Genomic DNA, 24,426 nt, shown 5'->3' with positions numbered 1-24,426 from the left:
GTCAAGGGAAAGTTAGGGAAAGCAAAGCAAGAGCAGTGAGCAGGCAGCAAAGTAGGGCCAATGAGTGCGAGGCAAGAGAAGGCCCAGAAGCTGTAGGGAAGGCAGGGCATAGGAAGGTAAGTCCAGTGATGCAGAGGGCAGGCAAAGACAAGAAAGGCTAGGCAAGGAAAGGCCAGGCAAGAAAGGGGTAGGCAAATAAAAACAGGGAATGCTTACACAAAGCAATGTGAAGCAAGGAACAGCTAGGCAAGTCAAGGCAAGAACACAGAAAGGTCAGTGGAGTAAGGCAAGCAAGGGAGAGATAGGAGAAGCAAGTTAAATCAAAGGAGAGGAAGACAAGACATGGAAGGCCAGGGAAGGAGGCAGTAGGCAGGGGCTGGTTATGAAAGGCAGTGCAAGGCTGTTGCTGTTGAGACGGTCACGACACACATACACTCTCTGCCCCGAGCAATGGCAAAAAACCACTTGTATTATTTATGCATCTTCTCTTATGCACTTTTTTAGCTACATGTGCATGGACTATTATTTTGCTATAATACAATACTACTGGTTGTCTATAGTGTACACACATTCTTTGCTAAACATCAGCCAGTATCGTCCCTTTTGCAGCTGTTACAACTTCTTTCTGTTGTTTATCTTCTTGCTTCTGCAATTCTCACGGGTACAAAATGATTGTATCAACGGAAATGTCTGTGAGGCCTTCAGACCAGCTGTTGGTTCCCACAAAAGGCAAAGGAGTGGTAGACAAAAGAAGGCCAGGAATCTGTAGGCAAAGCAGGGATTGGGAGGGGTAGGCAAAGGAAAGCAAGGCCATGTTGGAAAGGGGCACAAATGTCAAGAAGGGCAAGGGTTATGCAAGGCAGTGCAAGGCAAGGGAAGGGTAGGCAGGCCAAGGCAAGACAAGAGCATGGAGGGGTGGTGCAGAAAAGGTGATGATCGGATGGACAGGCCAGTCAAAGGTGGGTAGACTAGGCGAGGGAAAGAGGGGTAGCAGGGCAAGGCAAGTGTTGGCTTTGCAAAGCAAGGCAAGAGAGACTTAGGCAAGGCCAAGAGAGTCATAGGAGAAGCAGGCAAGACAAGACCAGGAAACAAGGGGTAAGAAAGTCAAGGTGGGAGATTGGTGAACAAGGCCATGCAATGGAGACATAGGAAGGGCAAGGGAGGTACACAGAGGTGTCTGTAAGGCAATGCAAGGCTGGGCTCTGCATGGCAAGGGATGATCAGGTATGGCAATGCCTTCATGTACCCCACTGTTTCAGGAGAATATGAGAGGTGGCCCAGGGGTGGTTAAAGCCAGCAAGACCCATCTGTCCTGGCAGCTTTCCTCCGGGAGTAATCCTTGGTTGTATTGGATATGGGACATGCAATCACCATTTTAGCCATAGACTCCTGGACAAGAATGAAAGTTCTTTTCCCTGGGAAGGAAAACACGTAGACCCACTGTTTCAGGTGCAGATGAAAGACAGAACAAGGAAGGACAAGGCACTCGAAGAACGCCTTCTTTCTGGACGCGTCCTTCTGGGTGTGCTCAAGCTGCGTGGGCTCGGCAGCACTGAAGGTGTAAGAACCTGTTTCTGGCCAGGCAGTGTGCTGCAGTGCAAGGGCTGCGCCTTACTTTGTTGAAGCAGGCAGAGCATTCTCAGCTGAATCTGCTTGTTGAAGCAGCTCTTGGCTGGACATTTGCAAGTCGCTCCACTGAGCCCATGAAGCCGGTGCCCAGCTGCTTCGTTCTTCGCCTTCTGTGGTCCGGACAGGACTGAAGCGCAGCGATGGCTTGGAGCTTTGCCGCTCTTCAGCGTGAACACTGCACGCAGCCACAGGCTGCTGTGCACGGCTTTTCCTCAGCTCGACGTACAGTCATTCTCTTGCTGTTTCCCCGAGTCGAAAGTGTCCGTGTAGCTCTCTCGCTCAGCGAAAGGCGTCAGGAGAGAAACACTTGCTGGATGAGCTTTTCGCTGGCCAAGCCTTTCAACACAGCACCACCATTCGGGCAAAGGAGGAGGAGAAAGGAAAGAGCACCTTTTCGTCCCGGCACGTTCTTCTTTGCGAGACGCCTCTCCGCCTCTTCGCTCCCTGCAAGGCTGTAATGTGCGCGGTGGCACTTGGAAGCGAGAAGGCAGGTGCAGAGAGCACCGCGATCTGACGGCGCTGTGCCGGCTGGAAAGGAAAGAGGGCTGCCACTGGAATGCGGTGCAAATACAGGTTTGCACGCGTCGAGGGTAAGCGCCGGGTGAGCTTGCTGACCTAAAACCGTTCTCTGTGCCAGACACAGGCATTGAGAATCTTTCCGTTAAGAATCAGGCTGCCACGCAAACAGAACGTGGTGCTGCCTAGCGCTGCGAGGGAAAGTGCAGGCAGAGCATTCTCGGCTGAATCTGCTTGTTGAAGCAGCTCTTGGCTGGACGTTTGCAAGTCGCGCCACTGAGTCCATGAAGCCGGTGCCCAGCTGCTTCGTTCTTCGCCTTCTGTGGTCCGGACAGGACTGAAGCGCAGCGATGGCTTGGAGCTTTGCCGCTCTTCAGATTGTTTACTGCAGGCATCTACATTTTTCTGTGCACGGATTTTCCTCAGCTGGACATAGAATTATTTTCTTGCTGTTTTACAGTGTCCAGACCATCTGTGTAGCTCTCGGTCAGGGAAATGCGTCAAGAGAGACGCCCTTGCTGGATGAGCTTTTCGCTGGCCAAGCCTTTCGACATCCCACCACAATTGGTCGAGGACGAGGAGAAAGGAGGGGTAACAGGGTAATATCTCTACAGTGCATCAGGTCATGTGAAATTTGTGCTGCTGCTGCCTAGTGCCCTTGCAGCTATCTGGGGAAGCAATTGCCCTTCCCTTCAGTCTCTGAGTTTCGGAGAACACGAATGCATGTAGGATGCAAGCGGAGGAGGGAAGTACAGAGTGCACCGGTGAGTTCGCTGTTGCTTACCTGGGGAGGGCGGAGGTGCAGCCCAGCACTGGCTTTGACGTCTACGGCCGTTCTCCAGGAGAGTAGCTGCTGGAGGCTGCCAAGGGAGCTGCGAGCACGAAAGTATAGCGGGCGTCTGTCTTAGAAGAAAGGCGCAGAGCCGCACTGTGATGCGCCCTTTCAGGAGGCTGCTTGGAGAAAGGGTGCTTTAGGAGGGCCTTCTGCTTTGACGCCTGCTCCTGGGTGAGCTCTAGCTGCAGGGACTCTGCAAGGCTGAACGACTAGGGAAGTGCCTATCTCCACGCTGTGGGATGAAGTGCTACGGCTCCGCGTTCCCTTTTGGAGACGCGAGGACTCCCTCAGCCGGCTTGGCTTGTGAACGAGCCTGCTGGACTTCTGCAACTCGGTGCACTGCACCTGCAAGCCCGGTGCTCTGCGGCTTCATTTTTCGCCTCACGTTATCCGCACGGAAGGGAAGCCCAGCGAGGGCACTGAACTTTGCCGCTTTTGCTCGTGCATGCTGCACGCACCCTCGGTGTAGCGTGCACGATTTCTTTCCACAGCTCTATAGGAGAAAGGCTCGCGAAGGGTGTCTGGACTTCAGGCGGCTCTCTTGAAAGCTGTGTATTGCATAGGCGAAGTTACAGCATTTCAGGGAGTGGGTATCCAGAGCCAGCCCTACAGCTGTCAGCTACAGCTGGTAGGCATACCTGGAGCCGCTTTCTGTTCAAGTTAGAAAGCATTATGTATTTTTCTTTGCTGAGTATCTCAATACATAGCAACCAATAAGCACCATACAACAATACCTTTACATTTGCCTGTAGCCTATCATGACTACTACCATTACCATATTATAGTCATTCTTATCCAATCACAAGAGTAAGTATGTTACAATTTAAGCTTACAGTGGAAAATTCTCAGACCTCTCTTCTTCTTGCTACATCGACATTTCTTGTTTGCCTGCGATAGCTCTCTTTTTGGTAAAAACATGTTTTCTATTTCCTTATGGCCTTCTTGAGACTTATTTACTTGGTGAAAAACATGTGCTTGTTTGTACTCACATACCGGTGTCCTAATAAAAAACATCTCCTTCCAACTCAATCTCCAACCTTTGCCTTCTCAGTTATTCAGTGATCAGTGTTTCAGCAAAACACCTTTTACTCTCTATCAAAACTCGTTTCCATTTCTACCTCATGCTAAGTTTCTACATTCAGAGATCTTTCTGTCAAGCCTACATAGCTGTGAAACTTTCTTACCAAACTTTCATCCTCTCCAACAAGCTCGAGCTACAAGGACACCCTTTCAGTTTCGCTGAGTCCACGCTGCCCACGTAGCTGTCGCTGAGCGAAGTGTGCCAGGGGAGAAGCACTTGCTGGAAGAGTCTTTCAATGCGCACGGCTTTGAAGGCAGCACCACAATGTGGGCCACGAGAAGGGGTGAGGAGGAATGTGGTGTCGTCCTGGCACCTTTCTCCTGTGTGAGCTGTCTACCGAAGCTCTTTGCTCCTTGCGAGACGGCAGCGTGCGCCGGAGTACACTCGAGCCGAGGAGCGGGCAGACAGCATCGCCATCTGACGGGCGCTTTGCAGCTTGCCGCAGAAAGCGCTGCACTGCCGGGCACAGTGTTCCGGGCGAGAAGCAGAAGACCGTCCGCCTCCGGGGGAACGAAGGTACGGCATGCTCGAAAAGGCGAAGAACGAAGCCGCGGAGCGCCGGGCTCGCGTGCTCGTTGTACGGGCTGCAAGACGACCGTGGCTGCCACTCTCCTGCCTGCTGAATTGACGTTATAGCCTTGGGAAGGAGGAAGTTCCACGGCACTTACCTGTGCTGCTGCTGCCTATTCCTCTTGTAGCTCTCTGTGGAAGCATTTGCGCTTCCCTTCAGTCTCCGTCTTTCCGAGAACACGATGGTAGTAGCATGCAGCGGAGGAGGGAAGAACAGAGCGCACCGGTGAGTCTGGTGCCGCTTACGTGCGGAAGGCGAAGGTGCAGCCCAGCCCTGGCTTCTACTTCTCGGGCCGTTCTCCAGGAAAGCAGCTGCTGGAGGCTGCCAAGGGAGCTGCGAGAGTGAAAGCAAGGTGGGCATCTGTCTTAGAAGAAAGGCACAGAGCCACAGTGTCATTTGCGATTTCCGAAGGCTGGTTGGAGAGGCGTGCTTTAGGAAAGCCTTCTGCTTTGACGCCTGCTCCTGGCTGAGCTCTAGTTGCAGGGACTCTGCAAGGCTGAACAACTAGGAAAGTGCCTATGTCCACGCTGTGGGATGAAGCACTATAGCTGCGGCTTCCTTTCTGGAGCAAGCAAGAATGCTCTCAGCCGACTCTGCTTGTGAACGAGCCCTTGCTGGTCTTGGGCAATTTGGTGCACTGCACACGCAAGCCCAGTGCTCTGCAGCTAAATTGTTTGCCTTAAGTGGTCTGGACTGAAGAGAAGGCCAGCGATGGCAGTGAACTTTGCTGCTTTTCCGCGTGCATGCTGCACCCACCAACGATGCACCGTGCACGGTTTCTTTGCTCAGCTCGAGCTACAGCGACACCCTTTCGGTTTCGCTGAGTCCACGCTGCCCATGCAGCTCTCACTCAGCGAAGTGCGCCAGGGGAGAAGCACTTGCTGGAGAAGTCTTTCAATGTGCAAGGCTTTGAAGGCAGCACCTCAATCGGGACATGAGGAGGGCTGATGAAGAACGTGGTTCTTTCTTGGCAACTTTCTCCTGTGCGAGATGTCTACCGAAGCTCTTTGCTCCTTGCGAGACGGCAGCGTGCGCCGGAGTACACTCGAGCCGAGGAGCGGGCAGACAGCATCGCCATCTGACGGGCGCTTTGCAGCTTGCCGCAGAAAGCGCTGCACTGCCGGGCACAGTGTTCCGGGCGAGAAGCAGAAGACCGTCCGCCTCCGGGGGAACGAAGGTACGGCGTGCTCGAAAAGGCGAAGAACGAAGCCGCGGAGCGCCGGGCTCGCGTGCTCGTTGTACGGGCTGCAAGACGACCGTGGCTGCCACTCTCCTGCCTGCTGAATTGACGTTATAGCCTTGGGAAGGAGGAAGTTCCACGGCACTTACCTGTGCTGCTGCTGCCTATTCCTCTTGTAGCTCTCTGTGGAAGCATTTGCGCTTCCCTTCAGTCTCCGTCTTTCCGAGAACACGATGGTAGTAGCATGCAGCGGAGGAGGGAAGAACAGAGCGCACCGGTGAGTCTGGTGCCGCTTACGTGCGGAAGGCGAAGGTGCAGCCCAGCCCTGGCTTCTACTTCTCGGGCCGTTCTCCAGGAAAGCAGCTGCTGGAGGCTGCCAAGGGAGCTGCGAGAGTGAAAGCAAGGTGGGCGTCTGTCTTAGAAGAAAGGCACAGAGCCACAGTGTCATTTGCGATTTCCGAAGGCTGGTTGGAGAGGCGTGCTTTAGGAAAGCCTTCTGCTTTGACGCCTGCTCCTGGCTGAGCTCTAGTTGCAGGGACTCTGCAAGGCTGAACAACTAGGAAAGTGCCTATGTCCACGCTGTGGGATGAAGCACTATAGCTGCGGCTTCCTTTCTGGAGCAAGCAAGAATGCTCTCAGCCGACTCTGCTTGTGAACGAGCCCTTGCTGGTCTTGGGCAATTTGGTGCACTGCACACGCAAGCCCAGTGCTCTGCAGCTAAATTGTTTGCCTTAAGTGGTCTGGACTGAAGAGAAGGCCAGCGATGGCAGTGAACTTTGCTGCTTTTCCGCGTGCATGCTGCACCCACCAACGGTGCACCGTGCACGGTTTCTTTGCTCAGCTCGAGCTACAGCGACACCCTTTCGGTTTCGCTGAGTCCACGCTGCCCATGCAGCTCTCACTCAGCGAAGTGCGCCAGGGGAGAAGCACTTGCTGGAGAAGTCTTTCAATGTGCAAGGCTTTGAAGGCAGCACCCCAATCGGGACATGAGGAGGGCTGATGAAGAACGTGGTTCTTTCTTGGCAACTTTCTCCTGTGCGAGATGTCTACCGAAGATCTTTGCTCCTTGCCAGACTGCAGTGTGCACCAGAGTACACTCTGGCCGAGAAGGAGAAGGCAGACAGCACCACCATCTGACGGGCCCTATGCAGGTTATGACAGAAAGCAGACTGCCCCTGGAAGGCACTGGCAACTACGAGTTCCCCAAGTGTCAGGGGCAAATGCTGGGCGAGCTCGTCATCCTGGCACGGTTCTCTGTGCGAGAGCGACTTCTCAGCGGTCCTTCTCGTGGCCCCGATTGCGCTGCTGTGTTTTCAAAGTCCTGCACACTGAAAGACTCATCCAGCAAGTGCTTCTCCCCTTCAAGTTTCGCTGAGCGAGAGCTACCATGGGTAGTGTGGACGCCGCGAAACCGAAGGGGTCTCCCGCTAGCTCGAGCTGCGGAAAAACCGTGCACAGCACACTGACAAGCGGCAAAGCACAATGGCCTCGCTCGGCTTCTCTTCTGCCCAGACAACGAAAGGCGAAGAACGAAGCCTCAGAGCACCGGGCTTGTGCGTGCAGCATTGCAGAAAGCGCAGAGATGCCTATCGGGAATTTCGGTCCTTGCGAGAGAGTCTTGTGTGCCTCGTGGTGCTTCGAGCCGAGAAAGACCGGGCAGACAGCACCGCCACAGAGGGGGCGCTTTTGCACCTTGTAAAAGGCAAGAGGACTGCTCCTGGAAGGTGGTGCGAATCCCTGTTGCCACTAGTGTCAGGAGCAAAGTGCTTGCAAGCTTATTGTCCTGGCACAGCTCTCTGCGGGAGACGTAGCCGAGAAGCTTTCCGCTTAGCTTGGGATCGCAAGAGGGACAGATTGTGCTGCTACGTAGCGCTGGGAAGGAGAGGTGCAGGGCCCAGGCGTGTTTGGGCAGAAGCAGTGCACTGGAGCGCTTGGCTGCCGACACAGCGTTCCGTGCGAGAAGCAGACCGCTGTTCGCCTCCGGGAGAATGAAGGTACGGCGTGCTCGAAAAGGCGAAGGACGAAGCCGCAGAGCACCGGGCTGGTGTGCGCGTCGTATGGGCTTGCAAGACGAAGGGTGGCTGCTGCACTCCTGCCTGCTGAATTGACGTTCTAGCATTCGGAAGGAGGACGCTCAAGGGCACTTGCTTGTGCCGCTGCCTCTTCCTCTTCCAGCTCTAGGTGGAAGTGATTGTGCTTCTTCTCAAGATTCTTGTGGAAACTCTTTTGTTGAACTTTGGAGTGCAAAATCCTGGGAACTGAATGTTACATTCCATCTAGAACGAAAGTTTTATTCCTCAGTTTTTGTCAGGAACAGCTAGAATGGAAAACACATCTTGGCTTTTTGCATTCCCTTCAGAGAATATTAACACTACGCAAATCGATGCCACGATCTATTCTGTCACCTAAATTTACTGTTTCAATCATGCACTCATAGGCTGCTCGTCTGAAATTTTCTGTCCAGATTCATTTGACCTCACGCATCTTCTGTTTTGCAGTACCAACAAGTCTTGCTACAGAAAGACATGCTAGATCAGCAGCAGTGTTTAGGTAGGCCTTTGGTACGGCAGTATCTGAACAGCACGCAACTCATACCTCAACAATTCTCCCTGTGGCTCTGCTATGCGTGCTCTCGCATTTTTTCTCTCTCACTGAGCCTAAACTGTAGAACAAAAACATCCAGGAACTGCTGCCATGGGAATGCACAAAGACCAAAATCCCAGAGGTGGCCTGTACATTCCCTTTGCAGCCCCTGAACCATATCAAACGCACTGCTGGTCTGTACTTTTCTTTCCAGTGACACATCACATTCAGTCGAGCGGATACTGCAGACAAACCGAATCACTTCCAGCTAGCGAGCTCCAATACGAAAATGTGGCCGCACAGGAAGCTTTCACTGGCCTTGCATGGTACAGTTGCAAACTTGCACTATGACTGCAGTCAAATGGTACTCAGGGCTTTTACATTGCGTCTGTACACTGCACACACCCGACGGTGTTCTGTGCCTTCACTGTCAGTTTGGCTACCATCAAGTACTTTCATGTTCCCAAGGTGCCTATTTGGCACAAAGAAAAAGATACCAGCCTTGCTGGACTGCGACTTCTTCTGCCAGTCTTTCACGTACACACTTCTCACTGGGGCTATGCACCTTTCTTCTAAGCTGTGTGGAAAGTCACATTCTTTACACTCACAGATGCCAGTTTCCATCCTTAAAAGAGCCCGCAGCTCTGCCCATGCAAGCAGTCTGAGAACCGAAGCCCGCTGGCAGCATTCAGCTTTGTCTCTTTTCAGAGCGTGTACTGCACACAGCACAGTATGCTGTGGGGGGTTTTCCTCCCTTATAAGTACAGTCATACTCTTTCTGTTCCACTAAGTCCACATCATCCATCTACCTCTCGCTCAGGGAAAGGCAGTAGGAGAGAGAAAAGCAGTTGCTGCATTGGTCTTTCCGAGTCCATGATTTTCAACAAACCGCCGCACTCTGGATGACAAGGGGGTGCAATGGGAGGGTCTGCTGTTCTTGCTCAAGCTGGCACTTTCATGAGCTAATGTTTGTGTAGGATGTTCACAAGTTAGTATCTGGACTCTGCGAGAGTGAAAGACAGCGCTGGGGAGCTCACATTGCCCTCTGAGTGTGGTGCAAATAAGAGTTTGTACCTGGAAGGGGGAGATCAGTGAAATCTTTTTGTCCTGACACGGTTGATTTGAGAGCAGTGGTGTTTTCAACTTGGCTCTGCACTTTGGGTGGTTTATAGCTAGGTGAGGGGCCTTTCCTTCTTTTGCAAGTCCCCCCTGCCATGCTGGGGTTGTTCTTCTGAGTGCTGACAGCGCGCAGGTTAAAGTTAACTGCTCCTCATGGCGCCCAGCACCATTCATGTGGCAATAGTTTGTTCCTTTGCGGATCCTGGCTCTTCGAATGTCTTTTGATTTCGTCCGGAAGACACTTCCATGTGGAGACAGCAACAGGTTGCTGAATGGGCACCTTTTGTGACCAATATTTACACTTGATGAAATTAGTGCATCAGGATGGTGATAGGCAACCAATGACCACTCAATTAACACTTACAATATTACTAACTTAAGCGAAACGAGGTTTTGCAAATGGCAATCTCTCCTTTGTACTGATACAGCCCTAATTTAATTTTCTTCAATGCACCAGCCTCAAGCACGGTGCTCTGCATGATTGCAAGTAAGAATTGCAAGATTGCAAGTAGGAACATTTAGTTGGAAAGGAAAGCTGATGGCACAGGTTCACATGGCGCTGTTTCTATTCTTCAAAGTGAATGTGAAACCCACTCTAACTTATTATCCAAATAGGAGAGCACCAGGGAATGCTCATACTTTAAAGGTAGCAGGGAAAAGAGCTCAGAAGCTTGGCTCTTGCATTCCCTCTCTAACAGTTCAACAGCTCTAGCCCAGAGAACTGCCTACTAGGAAGAGCCATTAAATTCACATGCTCTTCTATGTGCACTTTCCTCCTCAGCTTTAAGTACCATCATAATCCTTCAGTCTCACAGAGTCAGGATGCAAACAGAATTTTATCAGGGGCTGCTAAAGTCAGCAGGATGCAAATTTGTTCAACAGCTTGGCTTTTTCATTCCTTCTCTAACAGTTCAACAGCTATAGCCCACAGAACTGCCCATGAGGAAAAGCCATTAATTCGCTGAGAACACCCTACATGCAGATCCAAAACTGCTTTCTTTGCCAAAGAGAGAAACTATGAGCCCATCTCAGAAGAACTGGGATCTCCTCCTCCAAAATAGAAAACATCCAGGAACTGCTCCCATCCAATGTGCCAGAACACTGTTACTGGACATTACCTGCCCTGGTGTCTAAATCAGCTGCACACCAAGGATGAGCATAGCTGCTTGTCTTGGCTTACTGCCAAGAGTTCAGAAGACCACCTTTCAGAAGTGGAAACGACATGCCAAAATTGACTTTTTCAGGAGACTGCCTTGAAAATAGGGCGTAGCAACTCCATACTTGTACAAATCAAGGCAGTGCTTCTACACCAAATATGCCAGGACAGAAAGTTGCTGCTGCCCTTTACCTCCACTAGGCAGCTTCTTATGTGCACCTGAAACACTGGGGCTAGGTGCTTTCCTTCCCATGGAAAAGCATTGTCATCCTCTCTGAGGAACTGGCGTGCTACCGCCAATATTGAATATATCTAAGAATTGCTCCTACACAAGAGGTGCCAGGAGAGAAATGTCTCAGTTGAGTTTACTTCCCCATGGGACCTTATCATCTGCTCCACCAACACTGGGATTCAGACCTTTGCATTCCAAGGAAAGGCATTATGAGTCACTTGGCCTTGCGTTGCCTTCAGTACCATTGCCTGGTTTTTCCTAGCCTACCCTTGCTTTGCCTTCCTTGGCTACGTCTCTCTTGCCTATGTCTCCCTTGCCCTGCCCTGCCTATGATTTCCTTGCTTTGCCCTGCCTTGCCTTTTCTTCCATGCAGGCAAGGCAATGCAGTCAAAGCAAGTTTAGGCAATTCTAGTCAAGTCAAGGGAAAGTTAGGGAAAGCAAAGCAAGAGCAGTGAGCAGGCAGCAAAGTAGGGCCAATGAGTGCGAGGCAAGAGAAGGCCCAGAAGCTGTAGGGAAGGCAGGGCATAGGAAGGTAAGTCCAGTGATGCAGAGGGCAGGCAAAGACAAGAAAGGCTAGGCAAGGAAAGGCCAGGCAAGAAAGGGGTAGGCAAATAAAAACAGGGAATGCTTACACAAAGCAATGTGAAGCAAGGAACAGCTAGGCAAGTCAAGGCAAGAACACAGAAAGGTCAGTGGAGTAAGGCAAGCAAGGGAGAGATAGGAGAAGCAAGTTAAATCAAAGGAGAGGAAGACAAGACATGGAAGGCCAGGGAAGGAGGCAGTAGGCAGGGGCTGGTTATGAAAGGCAGTGCAAGGCTGTTGCTGTTGAGACGGTCACGACACACATACACTCTCTGCCCCGAGCAATGGCAAAAAACCACTTGTATTATTTATGCATCTTCTCTTATGCACTTTTTTAGCTACATGTGCATGGACTATTATTTTGCTATAATACAATACTACTGGTTGTCTATAGTGTACACACATTCTTTGCTAAACATCAGCCAGTATCGTCCCTTTTGCAGCTGTTACAACTTCTTTCTGTTGTTTATCTTCTTGCTTCTGCAATTCTCACGGGTACAAAATGATTGTATCAACGGAAATGTCTGTGAGGCCTTCAGACCAGCTGTTGGTTCCCACAAAAGGCAAAGGAGTGGTAGACAAAAGAAGGCCAGGAATCTGTAGGCAAAGCAGGGATTGGGAGGGGTAGGCAAAGGAAAGCAAGGCCATGTTGGAAAGGGGCACAAATGTCAAGAAGGGCAAGGGTTATGCAAGGCAGTGCAAGGCAAGGGAAGGGTAGGCAGGCCAAGGCAAGACAAGAGCATGGAGGGGTGGTGCAGAAAAGGTGATGATCGGATGGACAGGCCAGTCAAAGGTGGGTAGACTAGGCGAGGGAAAGAGGGGTAGCAGGGCAAGGCAAGTGTTGGCTTTGCAAAGCAAGGCAAGAGAGACTTAGGCAAGGCCAAGAGAGTCATAGGAGAAGCAGGCAAGACAAGACCAGGAAACAAGGGGTAAGAAAGTCAAGGTGGGAGATTGGTGAACAAGGCCATGCAATGGAGACATAGGAAGGGCAAGGGAGGTACACAGAGGTGTCTGTAAGGCAATGCAAGGCTGGGCTCTGCATGGCAAGGGATGATCAGGTATGGCAATGCCTTCATGTACCCCACTGTTTCAGGAGAATATGAGAGGTGGCCCAGGGGTGGTTAAAGCCAGCAAGACCCATCTGTCCTGGCAGCTTTCCTCCGGGAGTAATCCTTGGTTGTATTGGATATGGGACATGCAATCACCATTTTAGCCATAGACTCCTGGACAAGAATGAAAGTTCTTTTCCCTGGGAAGGAAAACACGTAGACCCACTGTTTCAGGTGCAGATGAAAGACAGAACAAGGAAGGACAAGGCACTCGAAGAACGCCTTCTTTCTGGACGCGTCCTTCTGGGTGTGCTCAAGCTGCGTGGGCTCGGCAGCACTGAAGGTGTAAGAACCTGTTTCTGGCCAGGCAGTGTGCTGCAGTGCAAGGGCTGCGCCTTACTTTGTTGAAGCAGGCAGAGCATTCTCAGCTGAATCTGCTTGTTGAAGCAGCTCTTGGCTGGACATTTGCAAGTCGCTCCACTGAGCCCATGAAGCCGGTGCCCAGCTGCTTCGTTCTTCGCCTTCTGTGGTCCGGACAGGACTGAAGCGCAGCGATGGCTTGGAGCTTTGCCGCTCTTCAGCGTGAACACTGCACGCAGCCACAGGCTGCTGTGCACGGCTTTTCCTCAGCTCGACGTACAGTCATTCTCTTGCTGTTTCCCCGAGTCGAAAGTGTCCGTGTAGCTCTCTCGCTCAGCGAAAGGCGTCAGGAGAGAAACACTTGCTGGATGAGCTTTTCGCTGGCCAAGCCTTTCAACACAGCACCACCATTCGGGCAAAGGAGGAGGAGAAAGGAAAGAGCACCTTTTCGTCCCGGCACGTTCTTCTTTGCGAGACGCCTCTCCGCCTCTTCGCTCCCTGCAAGGCTGTAATGTGCGCGGTGGCACTTGGAAGCGAGAAGGCAGGTGCAGAGAGCACCGCGATCTGACGGCGCTGTGCCGGCTGGAAAGGAAAGAGGGCTGCCACTGGAATGCGGTGCAAATACAGGTTTGCACGCGTCGAGGGTAAGCGCCGGGTGAGCTTGCTGACCTAAAACCGTTCTCTGTGCCAGACACAGGCATTGAGAATCTTTCCGTTAAGAATCAGGCTGCCACGCAAACAGAACGTGGTGCTGCCTAGCGCTGCGAGGGAAAGTGCAGGCAGAGCATTCTCGGCTGAATCTGCTTGTTGAAGCAGCTCTTGGCTGGACGTTTGCAAGTCGCGCCACTGAGTCCATGAAGCCGGTGCCCAGCTGCTTCGTTCTTCGCCTTCTGTGGTCCGGACAGGACTGAAGCGCAGCGATGGCTTGGAGCTTTGCCGCTCTTCAGATTGTTTACTGCAGGCATCTACATTTTTCTGTGCACGGATTTTCCTCAGCTGGACATAGAATTATTTTCTTGCTGTTTTACAGTGTCCAGACCATCTGTGTAGCTCTCGGTCAGGGAAATGCGTCAAGAGAGACGCCCTTGCTGGATGAGCTTTTCGCTGGCCAAGCCTTTCGACATCCCACCACAATTGGTCGAGGACGAGGAGAAAGGAGGGGTAACAGGGTAATATCTCTACAGTGCATCAGGTCATGTGAAATTTGTGCTGCTGCTGCCTAGTGCCCTTGCAGCTATCTGGGGAAGCAATTGCCCTTCCCTTCAGTCTCTGAGTTTCGGAGAACACGAATGCATGTAGGATGCAAGCGGAGGAGGGAAGTACAGAGTGCACCGGTGAGTTCGCTGTTGCTTACCTGGGGAGGGCGGAGGTGCAGCCCAGCACTGGCTTTGACGTCTACGGCCGTTCTCCAGGAGAGTAGCTGCTGGAGGCTGCCAAGGGAGCTGCGAGCACGAAAGTATAGCGGGCGTCTGTCTTAGAAGAAAGGCGCAGAGCCGCACTGTGATGCGCCCTTTCAGGAGGCTGCTTGGAGAAAGGGTGCTTTAGGAGGGCCTTCTGCTTTGACGCCTGCTCCTGGGTGAGCTCTAGCTGCAGGGACTCTGCAAGGCTGAACGACTAGGGAAGTGCCTATCTCCACGCTGTGGGATGAAGTGCTACGGCTCCGCGTTCCCTTTTGGAGACGCGAGGACTCCCTCAGCCGGCTTGGCTTGTGAACGAGCCTGCTGGACTTCTGCAACTCGGTGCACTGCACCTGCAAGCCCGGTGCTCTGCGGCTTCATTTTTCGCCTCACGTTATCCGCACGGAAGGGAAGCCCAGCGAGGGCACTGAACTTTGCCGCTTTTGCTCGTGCATGCTGCACGCACCCTCGGTGTAGCGTGCACGATTTCTTTCCACAGCTCTATAGGAGAAAGGCTCGCGAAGGGTGTCTGGACTTCAGGCGGCTCTCTTGAAAGCTGTGTATTGCATAGGCGAAGTTACAGCATTTCAGGGAGTGGGTATCCAGAGCCAGCCCTACAGCTGTCAGCTACAGCTGGTAGGCATACCTGGAGCCGCTTTCTGTTCAAGTTAGAAAGCATTATGTATTTTTCTTTGCTGAGTATCTCAATACATAGCAACCAATAAGCACCATACAACAATACCTTTACATTTGCCTGTAGCCTATCATGACTACTACCATTACCATATTATAGTCATTCTTATCCAATCACAAGAGTAAGTATGTTACAATTTAAGCTTACAGTGGAAAATTCTCAGACCTCTCTTCTTCTTGCTACATCGACATTTCTTGTTTGCCTGCGATAGCTCTCTTTTTGGTAAAAACATGTTTTCTATTTCCTTATGGCCTTCTTGAGACTTATTTACTTGGTGAAAAACATGTGCTTGTTTGTACTCACATACCGGTGTCCTAATAAAAAACATCTCCTTCCAACTCAATCTCCAACCTTTGCCTTCTCAGTTATTCAGTGATCAGTGTTTCAGCAAAACACCTTTTACTCTCTATCAAAACTCGTTTCCATTTCTACCTCATGCTAAGTTTCTACATTCAGAGATCTTTCTGTCAAGCCTACATAGCTGTGAAACTTTCTTACCAAACTTTCATCCTCTCCAACAAGCTCGAGCTACAAGGACACCCTTTCAGTTTCGCTGAGTCCACGCTGCCCACGTAGCTGTCGCTGAGCGAAGTGTGCCAGGGGAGAAGCACTTGCTGGAAGAGTCTTTCAATGCGCACGGCTTTGAAGGCAGCACCACAATGTGGGCCACGAGAAGGGGTGAGGAGGAATGTGGTGTCGTCCTGGCACCTTTCTCCTGTGTGAGCTGTCTACCGAAGCTCTTTGCTCCTTGCGAGACGGCAGCGTGCGCCGGAGTACACTCGAGCCGAGGAGCGGGCAGACAGCATCGCCATCTGACGGGCGCTTTGCAGCTTGCCGCAGAAAGCGCTGCACTGCCGGGCACAGTGTTCCGGGCGAGAAGCAGAAGACCGTCCGCCTCCGGGGGAACGAAGGTACGGCATGCTCGAAAAGGCGAAGAACGAAGCCGCGGAGCGCCGGGCTCGCGTGCTCGTTGTACGGGCTGCAAGACGACCGTGGCTGCCACTCTCCTGCCTGCTGAATTGACGTTATAGCCTTGGGAAGGAGGAAGTTCCACGGCACTTACCTGTGCTGCTGCTGCCTATTCCTCTTGTAGCTCTCTGTGGAAGCATTTGCGCTTCCCTTCAGTCTCCGTCTTTCCGAGAACACGATGGTAGTAGCATGCAGCGGAGGAGGGAAGAACAGAGCGCACCGGTGAGTCTGGTGCCGCTTACGTGCGGAAGGCGAAGGTGCAGCCCAGCCCTGGCTTCTACTTCTCGGGCCGTTCTCCAGGAAAGCAGCTGCTGGAGGCTGCCAAGGGAGCTGCGAGAGTGAAAGCAAGGTGGGCATCTGTCTTAGAAGAAAGGCACAGAGCCACAGTGTCATTTGCGATTTCCGAAGGCTGGTTGGAGAGGCGTGCTTTAGGAAAGCCTTCTGCTTTGACGCCTGCTCCTGGCTGAGCTCTAGTTGCAGGGACTCTGCAAGGCTGAACAACTAGGAAAGTGCCTATGTCCACGCTGTGGGATGAAGCACTATAGCTGCGGCTTCCTTTCTGGAGCAAGCAAGAATGCTCTCAGCCGACTCTGCTTGTGAACGAGCCCTTGCTGGTCTTGGGCAATTTGGTGCACTGCACACGCAAGCCCAGTGCTCTGCAGCTAAATTGTTTGCCTTAAGTGGTCTGGACTGAAGAGAAGGCCAGCGATGGCAGTGAACTTTGCTGCTTTTCCGCGTGCATGCTGCACCCACCAACGGTGCACCGAGCACGGTTTCTTTGCTCAGCTCGAGCTACAGCGACACCCTTTCGGTTTCGCTGAGTCCACGCTGCCCATGCAGCTCTCACTCAGCGAAGTGCGCCAGGGGAGAAGCACTTGCTGGAGAAGTCTTTCAATGTGCAAGGCTTTGAAGGCAGCACCCCAATCGGGACATGAGGAGGGCTGATGAAGAACGTGGTTCTTTCTTGGCAACTTTCTCCTGTGCGAGATGTCTACCGAAGCTCTTTGCTCCTTGCGAGACGGCAGCGTGCGCCGGAGTACACTCGAGCCGAGGAGCGGGCAGACAGCATCGCCATCTGACGGGCGCTTTGCAGCTTGCCGCAGAAAGCGCTGCACTGCCGGGCACAGTGTTCCGGGCGAGAAGCAGAAGACCGTCCGCCTCCGGGGGAACGAAGGTACGGCGTGCTTGAAAAGGCGAAGAACGAAGCCGCGGAGCGCCGGGCTCGCGTGCTCGTTGTACGGGCTGCAAGACGAGCGTGGCTGCCACTCTCCTGCCTGCTGAATTGACGTTATAGCCTTGGGAAGGAGGAAGTTCCACGGCACTTACCTGTGCTGCTGCTGCCTATTCCTCTTGTAGCTCTCTGTGGAAGCATTTGCGCTTCCCTTCAGTCTCCGTCTTTCCGAGAACACGATGGTAGTAGCATGCAGCGGAGGAGGGAAGAACAGAGCGCACCGGTGAGTCTGGTGCCGCTTACGTGCGGAAGGCGAAGGTGCAGCCCAGCCCTGGCTTCTACTTCTCGGGCCGTTCTCCAGGAAAGCAGCTGCTGGAGGCTGCCAAGGGAGCTGCGAGAGTGAAAGCAAGGTGGGCGTCTGTCTTAGAAGAAAGGCACAGAGCCACAGTGTCATTTGCGATTTCCGAAGGCTGGTTGGAGAGGCGTGCTTTAGGAAAGCCTTCTGCTTTGACGCCTGCTCCTGGCTGAGCTCTAGTTGCAGGGACTCTGCAAGGCTGAACAACTAGGAAAGTGCCTATGTCCACGCTGTGGGATGAAGCACTATAGCTGCGGCTTCCTTTCTGGAGCAAGCAAGAATGCTCTCAGCCGACTCTGCTTGTGAACGAGCCCTTGCTGGTCTTGGGCAATTTGGTGCACTGCACACGCAAGCCCAGTGCTCTGCAGCTAAATTGTTTGCCTTAAGTGGTCTGGACTGAAGAGAAGGCCAGCGATGGCAGTGAACTTTGCTGCTTTTCCGCGTGCATGCTGCACCCACCAACGGTGCACCGTGCACGGTTTCTTTGCTCAGCTCGAGCTACAGCGACACCCTTTCGGTTTCGCTGAGTCCACGCTGCCCATGCAGCTCTCACTCAGCGAAGTGCGCCAGGGGAGAAGCACTTGCTGGAGAAGTCTTTCAATGTGCAAGGCTTTGAAGGCAGCACCCCAATCGGGACATGAGGAGGGCTGATGAAGAACGTGGTTCTTTCTTGGCAACTTTCTCCTGTGCGAGATGTCTACCGAAGATCTTTGCTCCTTGCCAGACTGCAGTGTGCACCAGAGTACACTCTGGCCGAGAAGGAGAAGGCAGACAGCACCACCATCTGACGGGCCCTATGCAGGTTATGACAGAAAGCAGACTGCCCCTGGAAGGCACTGGCAGCTACGAGTTCCCCAAGTGTCAGGGGCAAATGCTGGGCGAGCTCGTCATCCTGGCACGGTTCTCTGTGCGAGAGCGACTTCTCAGCGGTCCTTCTCGTGGCCCCGATTGCGCTGCTGTGTTTTCAAAGTCCTGCACACTGAAAGACTCATCCAGCAAGTGCTTCTCCCCTTCAAGTTTCGCTGAGCGAGAGCTACCATGGGTAGTGTGGACGCCGCGAAACCGAAGGGGTCTCCCGCTAGCTCGAGCTGCGGAAAAACCGTGCACAGCACACTGACAAGCGGCAAAGCACAATGGCCTCGCTCGGCTTCTCTTCTGCCCAGACAACGAAAGGCGAAGAACGAAGCCTCAGAGCACCGGGCTTGTGCGTGCAGCATTGCAGAAAGCGCAGAGACGCCTATCGGGAATTTCGGTCCTTGCGAGAGAGTCTTGTGTGCCTCGTGGTGCTTCGAGCCGAGAAAGACCGGGCAGACAGCACCGCCACAGAGGGGGCGCTTTTGCACCTTGTAAAAGGCAAGAGGACTGCTCCTGGAAGGTGGTGCGAATCCCTGTTGCCACTAGTGTCAGGAGCAAAGTGCTTGCAAGCTTATTGTCCTGGCACAGCTCTCTGCGGGAGACGTAGCCGAGAAGCTTTCCGCTTAGCTTGCGATCGCAAGAGGGACAGATTGTGCTGCTACGTAGCGCTGGGAAGGAGAGGTGCAGGGCCCAGGCGTGTTTGGGCAGAAGCAGTGCACTGGAGCGCTTGGCTGCCGACACAGCGTTCCGTGCGAGAAGCAGACCGCTGTTCGCCTCCGGGAGAATGAAGGTACGGCGTGCTCGAAAAGGCGAAGGACGAAGCCGCAGAGCACCGGGCTGGTGTGCGCGTCGTATGGGCTTGCAAGACGAAGGGTGGCTGCTGCACTCCTGCCTGCTGAATTGACGTTCTAGCATTCGGAAGGAGGACGCTCAAGGGCACTTGCTTGTGCCGCTGCCTCTTCCTCTTCCAGCTCTAGGTGGAAGTGATTGTGCTTCTTCTCAAGATTCTTGTGGAAACTCTTTTGTTGAACTTTGGAGTGCAAAATCCTGGGAACTGAATGTTACATTCCATCTAGAACGAAAGTTTTATTCCTCAGTTTTTGTCAGGAACAGCTAGAATGGAAAACACATCTTGGCTTTTTGCATTCCCTTCAGAGAATATTAACACTACGCAAATCGATGCCACGATCTATTCTGTCACCTAAATTTACTGTTTCAATCATGCACTCATAGGCTGCTCGTCTGAAATTTTCTGTCCAGATTCATTTGACCTCACGCATCTTCTGTTTTGCAGTACCAACAAGTCTTGCTACAGAAAGACATGCTAGATCAGCAGCAGTGTTTAGGTAGGCCTTTGGTACGGCAGTATCTGAACAGCACGCAACTCATACCTCAACAATTCTCCCTGTGGCTCTGCTATGCGTGCTCTCGCATTTTTTCTCTCTCACTGAGCCTAAACTGTAGAACAAAAACATCCAGGAACTGCTGCCATGGGAATGCACAAAGACCAAAATCCCAGAGGTGGCCTGTACATTCCCTTTGCAGCCCCTGAACCATATCAAACGCACTGCTGGTCTGTACTTTTCTTTCCAGTGACACATCACATTCAGTCGAGCGGATACTGCAGACAAACCGAATCACTTCCAGCTAGCGAGCTCCAATACGAAAATGTGGCCGCACAGGAAGCTTTCACTGGCCTTGCATGGTACAGTTGCAAACTTGCACTATGACTGCAGTCAAATGGTACTCAGGGCTTTTACATTGCGTCTGTACACTGCACACACCCGACGGTGTTCTGTGCCTTCACTGTCAGTTTGGCTACCATCAAGTACTTTCATGTTCCCAAGGTGCCTATTTGGCACAAAGAAAAAGATACCAGCCTTGCTGGACTGCGACTTCTTCTGCCAGTCTTTCACGTACACACTTCTCACTGGGGCTATGCACCTTTCTTCTAAGCTGTGTGGAAAGTCACATTCTTTACACTCACAGATGCCAGTTTCCATCCTTAAAAGAGCCCGCAGCTCTGCCCATGCAAGCAGTCTGAGAACCGAAGCCCGCTGGCAGCATTCAGCTTTGTCTCTTTTCAGAGCGTGTACTGCACACAGCACAGTATGCTGTGGGGGGTTTTCCTCCCTTATAAGTACAGTCATACTCTTTCTGTTCCACTAAGTCCACATCATCCATCTACCTCTCGCTCAGGGAAAGGCAGTAGGAGAGAGAAAAGCAGTTGCTGCATTGGTCTTTCCGAGTCCATGATTTTCAACAAACCGCCGCACTCTGGATGACAAGGGGGTGCAATGGGAGGGTCTGCTGTTCTTGCTCAAGCTGGCACTTTCATGAGCTAATGTTTGTGTAGGATGTTCACAAGTTAGTATCTGGACTCTGCGAGAGTGAAAGACAGCGCTGGGGAGCTCACATTGCCCTCTGAGTGTGGTGCAAATAAGAGTTTGTACCTGGAAGGGGGAGATCAGTGAAATCTTTTTGTCCTGACACGGTTGATTTGAGAGCAGTGGTGTTTTCAACTTGGCTCTGCACTTTGGGTGGTTTATAGCTAGGTGAGGGGCCTTTCCTTCTTTTGCAAGTCCCCCCTGCCATGCTGGGGTTGTTCTTCTGAGTGCTGACAGCGCGCAGGTTAAAGTTAACTGCTCCTCATGGCGCCCAGCACCATTCATGTGGCAATAGTTTGTTCCTTTGCGGATCCTGGCTCTTCGAATGTCTTTTGATTTCGTCCGGAAGACACTTCCATGTGGAGACAGCAACAGGTTGCTGAATGGGCACCTTTTGTGACCAATATTTACACTTGATGAAATTAGTGCATCAGGATGGTGATAGGCAACCAATGACCACTCAATTAACACTTACAATATTACTAACTTAAGCGAAACGAGGTTTTGCAAATGGCAATCTCTCCTTTGTACTGATACAGCCCTAATTTAATTTTCTTCAATGCACCAGCCTCAAGCACGGTGCTCTGCATGATTGCAAGTAAGAATTGCAAGATTGCAAGTAGGAACATTTAGTTGGAAAGGAAAGCTGATGGCACAGGTTCACATGGCGCTGTTTCTATTCTTCAAAGTGAATGTGAAACCCACTCTAACTTATTATCCAAATAGGAGAGCACCAGGGAATGCTCATACTTTAAAGGTAGCAGGGAAAAGAGCTCAGAAGCTTGGCTCTTGCATTCCCTCTCTAACAGTTCAACAGCTCTAGCCCAGAGAACTGCCTACTAGGAAGAGCCATTAAATTCACATGCTCTTCTATGTGCACTTTCCTCCTCAGCTTTAAGTACCATCATAATCCTTCAGTCTCACAGAGTCAGGATGCAAACAGAATTTTATCAGGGGCTGCTAAAGTCAGCAGGATGCAAATTTGTTCAACAGCTTGGCTTTTTCATTCCTTCTCTAACAGTTCAACAGCTATAGCCCACAGAACTGCCCATGAGGAAAAGCCATTAATTCGCTGAGAACACCCTACATGCAGATCCAAAACTGCTTTCTTTGCCAAAGAGAGAAACTATGAGCCCATCTCAGAAGAACTGGGATCTCCTCCTCCAAAATAGAAAACATCCAGGAACTGCTCCCATCCAATGTGCCAGAACACTGTTACTGGACATTACCTGCCCTGGTGTCTAAATCAGCTGCACACCAAGGATGAGCATAGCTGCTTGTCTTGGCTTACTGCCAAGAGTTCAGAAGACCACCTTTCAGAAGTGGAAACGACATGCCAAAATTGACTTTTTCAGGAGACTGCCTTGAAAATAGGGCGTAGCAACTCCATACTTGTACAAATCAAGGCAGTGCTTCTACACCAAATATGCCAGGACAGAAAGTTGCTGCTGCCCTTTACCTCCACTAGGCAGCTTCTTATGTGCACCTGAAACACTGGGGCTAGGTGCTTTCCTTCCCATGGAAAAGCATTGTCATCCTCTCTGAGGAACTGGCGTGCTACCGCCAATATTGAATATATCTAAGAATTGCTCCTACACAAGAGGTGCCAGGAGAGAAATGTCTCAGTTGAGTTTACTTCCCCATGGGACCTTATCATCTGCTCCACCAACACTGGGATTCAGACCTTTGCATTCCAAGGAAAGGCATTATGAGTCACTTGGCCTTGCGTTGCCTTCAGTACCATTGCCTGGTTTTTCCTAGCCTACCCTTGCTTTGCCTTCCTTGGCTACGTCTCTCTTGCCTATGTCTCCCTTGCCCTGCCCTGCCTATGATTTCCTTGCTTTGCCCTGCCTTGCCTTTTCTTCCATGCAGGCAAGGCAATGCAGTCAAAGCAAGTTTAGGCAATTCTAGTCAAGTCAAGGGAAAGTTAGGGAAAGCAAAGCAAGAGCAGTGAGCAGGCAGCAAAGTAGGGCCAATGAGTGCGAGGCAAGAGAAGGCCCAGAAGCTGTAGGGAAGGCAGGGCATAGGAAGGTAAGTCCAGTGATGCAGAGGGCAGGCAAAGACAAGAAAGGCTAGGCAAGGAAAGGCCAGGCAAGAAAGGGGTAGGCAAATAAAAACAGGGAATGCTTACACAAAGCAATGTGAAGCAAGGAACAGCTAGGCAAGTCAAGGCAAGAACACAGAAAGGTCAGTGGAGTAAGGCAAGCAAGGGAGAGATAGGAGAAGCAAGTTAAATCAAAGGAGAGGAAGACAAGACATGGAAGGCCAGGGAAGGAGGCAGTAGGCAGGGGCTGGTTATGAAAGGCAGTGCAAGGCTGTTGCTGTTGAGACGGTCACGACACACATACACTCTCTGCCCCGAGCAATGGCAAAAAACCACTTGTATTATTTATGCATCTTCTCTTATGCACTTTTTTAGCTACATGTGCATGGACTATTATTTTGCTATAATACAATACTACTGGTTGTCTATAGTGTACACACATTCTTTGCTAAACATCAGCCAGTATCGTCCCTTTTGCAGCTGTTACAACTTCTTTCTGTTGTTTATCTTCTTGCTTCTGCAATTCTCACGGGTACAAAATGATTGTATCAACGGAAATGTCTGTGAGGCCTTCAGACCAGCTGTTGGTTCCCACAAAAGGCAAAGGAGTGGTAGACAAAAGAAGGCCAGGAATCTGTAGGCAAAGCAGGGATTGGGAGGGGTAGGCAAAGGAAAGCAAGGCCATGTTGGAAAGGGGCACAAATGTCAAGAAGGGCAAGGGTTATGCAAGGCAGTGCAAGGCAAGGGAAGGGTAGGCAGGCCAAGGCAAGACAAGAGCATGGAGGGGTGGTGCAGAAAAGGTGATGATCGGATGGACAGGCCAGTCAAAGGTGGGTAGACTAGGCGAGGGAAAGAGGGGTAGCAGGGCAAGGCAAGTGTTGGCTTTGCAAAGCAAGGCAAGAGAGACTTAGGCAAGGCCAAGAGAGTCATAGGAGAAGCAGGCAAGACAAGACCAGGAAACAAGGGGTAAGAAAGTCAAGGTGGGAGATTGGTGAACAAGGCCATGCAATGGAGACATAGGAAGGGCAAGGGAGGTACACAGAGGTGTCTGTAAGGCAATGCAAGGCTGGGCTCTGCATGGCAAGGGATGATCAGGTATGGCAATGCCTTCATGTACCCCACTGTTTCAGGAGAATATGAGAGGTGGCCCAGGGGTGGTTAAAGCCAGCAAGACCCATCTGTCCTGGCAGCTTTCCTCCGGGAGTAATCCTTGGTTGTATTGGATATGGGACATGCAATCACCATTTTAGCCATAGACTCCTGGACAAGAATGAAAGTTCTTTTCCCTGGGAAGGAAAACACGTAGACCCACTGTTTCAGGTGCAGATGAAAGACAGAACAAAGAAGGACAAGGCACTCGAAGAACGCCTTCTTTCTGGACGCGTCCTTCTGGGTGTGCTCAAGCTGCGTGGGCTCGGCAGCACTGAAGGTGTAAGAACCTGTTTCTGGCCAGGCAGTGTGCTGCAGTGCAAGGGCTGCGCCTTACTTTGTTGAAGCAGGCAGAGCATTCTCAGCTGAATCTGCTTGTTGAAGCAGCTCTTGGCTGGACATTTGCAAGTCGCTCCACTGAGCCCATGAAGCCGGTGCCCAGCTGCTTCGTTCTTCGCCTTCTGTGGTCCGGACAGGACTGAAGCGCAGCGATGGCTTGGAGCTTTGCCGCT

The sequence above is a fragment of the Aphelocoma coerulescens genome, chromosome 4, assembly GCF_041296385.1.
Source record: "Aphelocoma coerulescens isolate FSJ_1873_10779 chromosome 4, UR_Acoe_1.0, whole genome shotgun sequence".
Classification (NCBI taxonomy): domain Eukaryota; kingdom Metazoa; phylum Chordata; class Aves; order Passeriformes; family Corvidae; genus Aphelocoma; species Aphelocoma coerulescens.
This window is presented reverse-complemented; position numbering follows the sequence as displayed.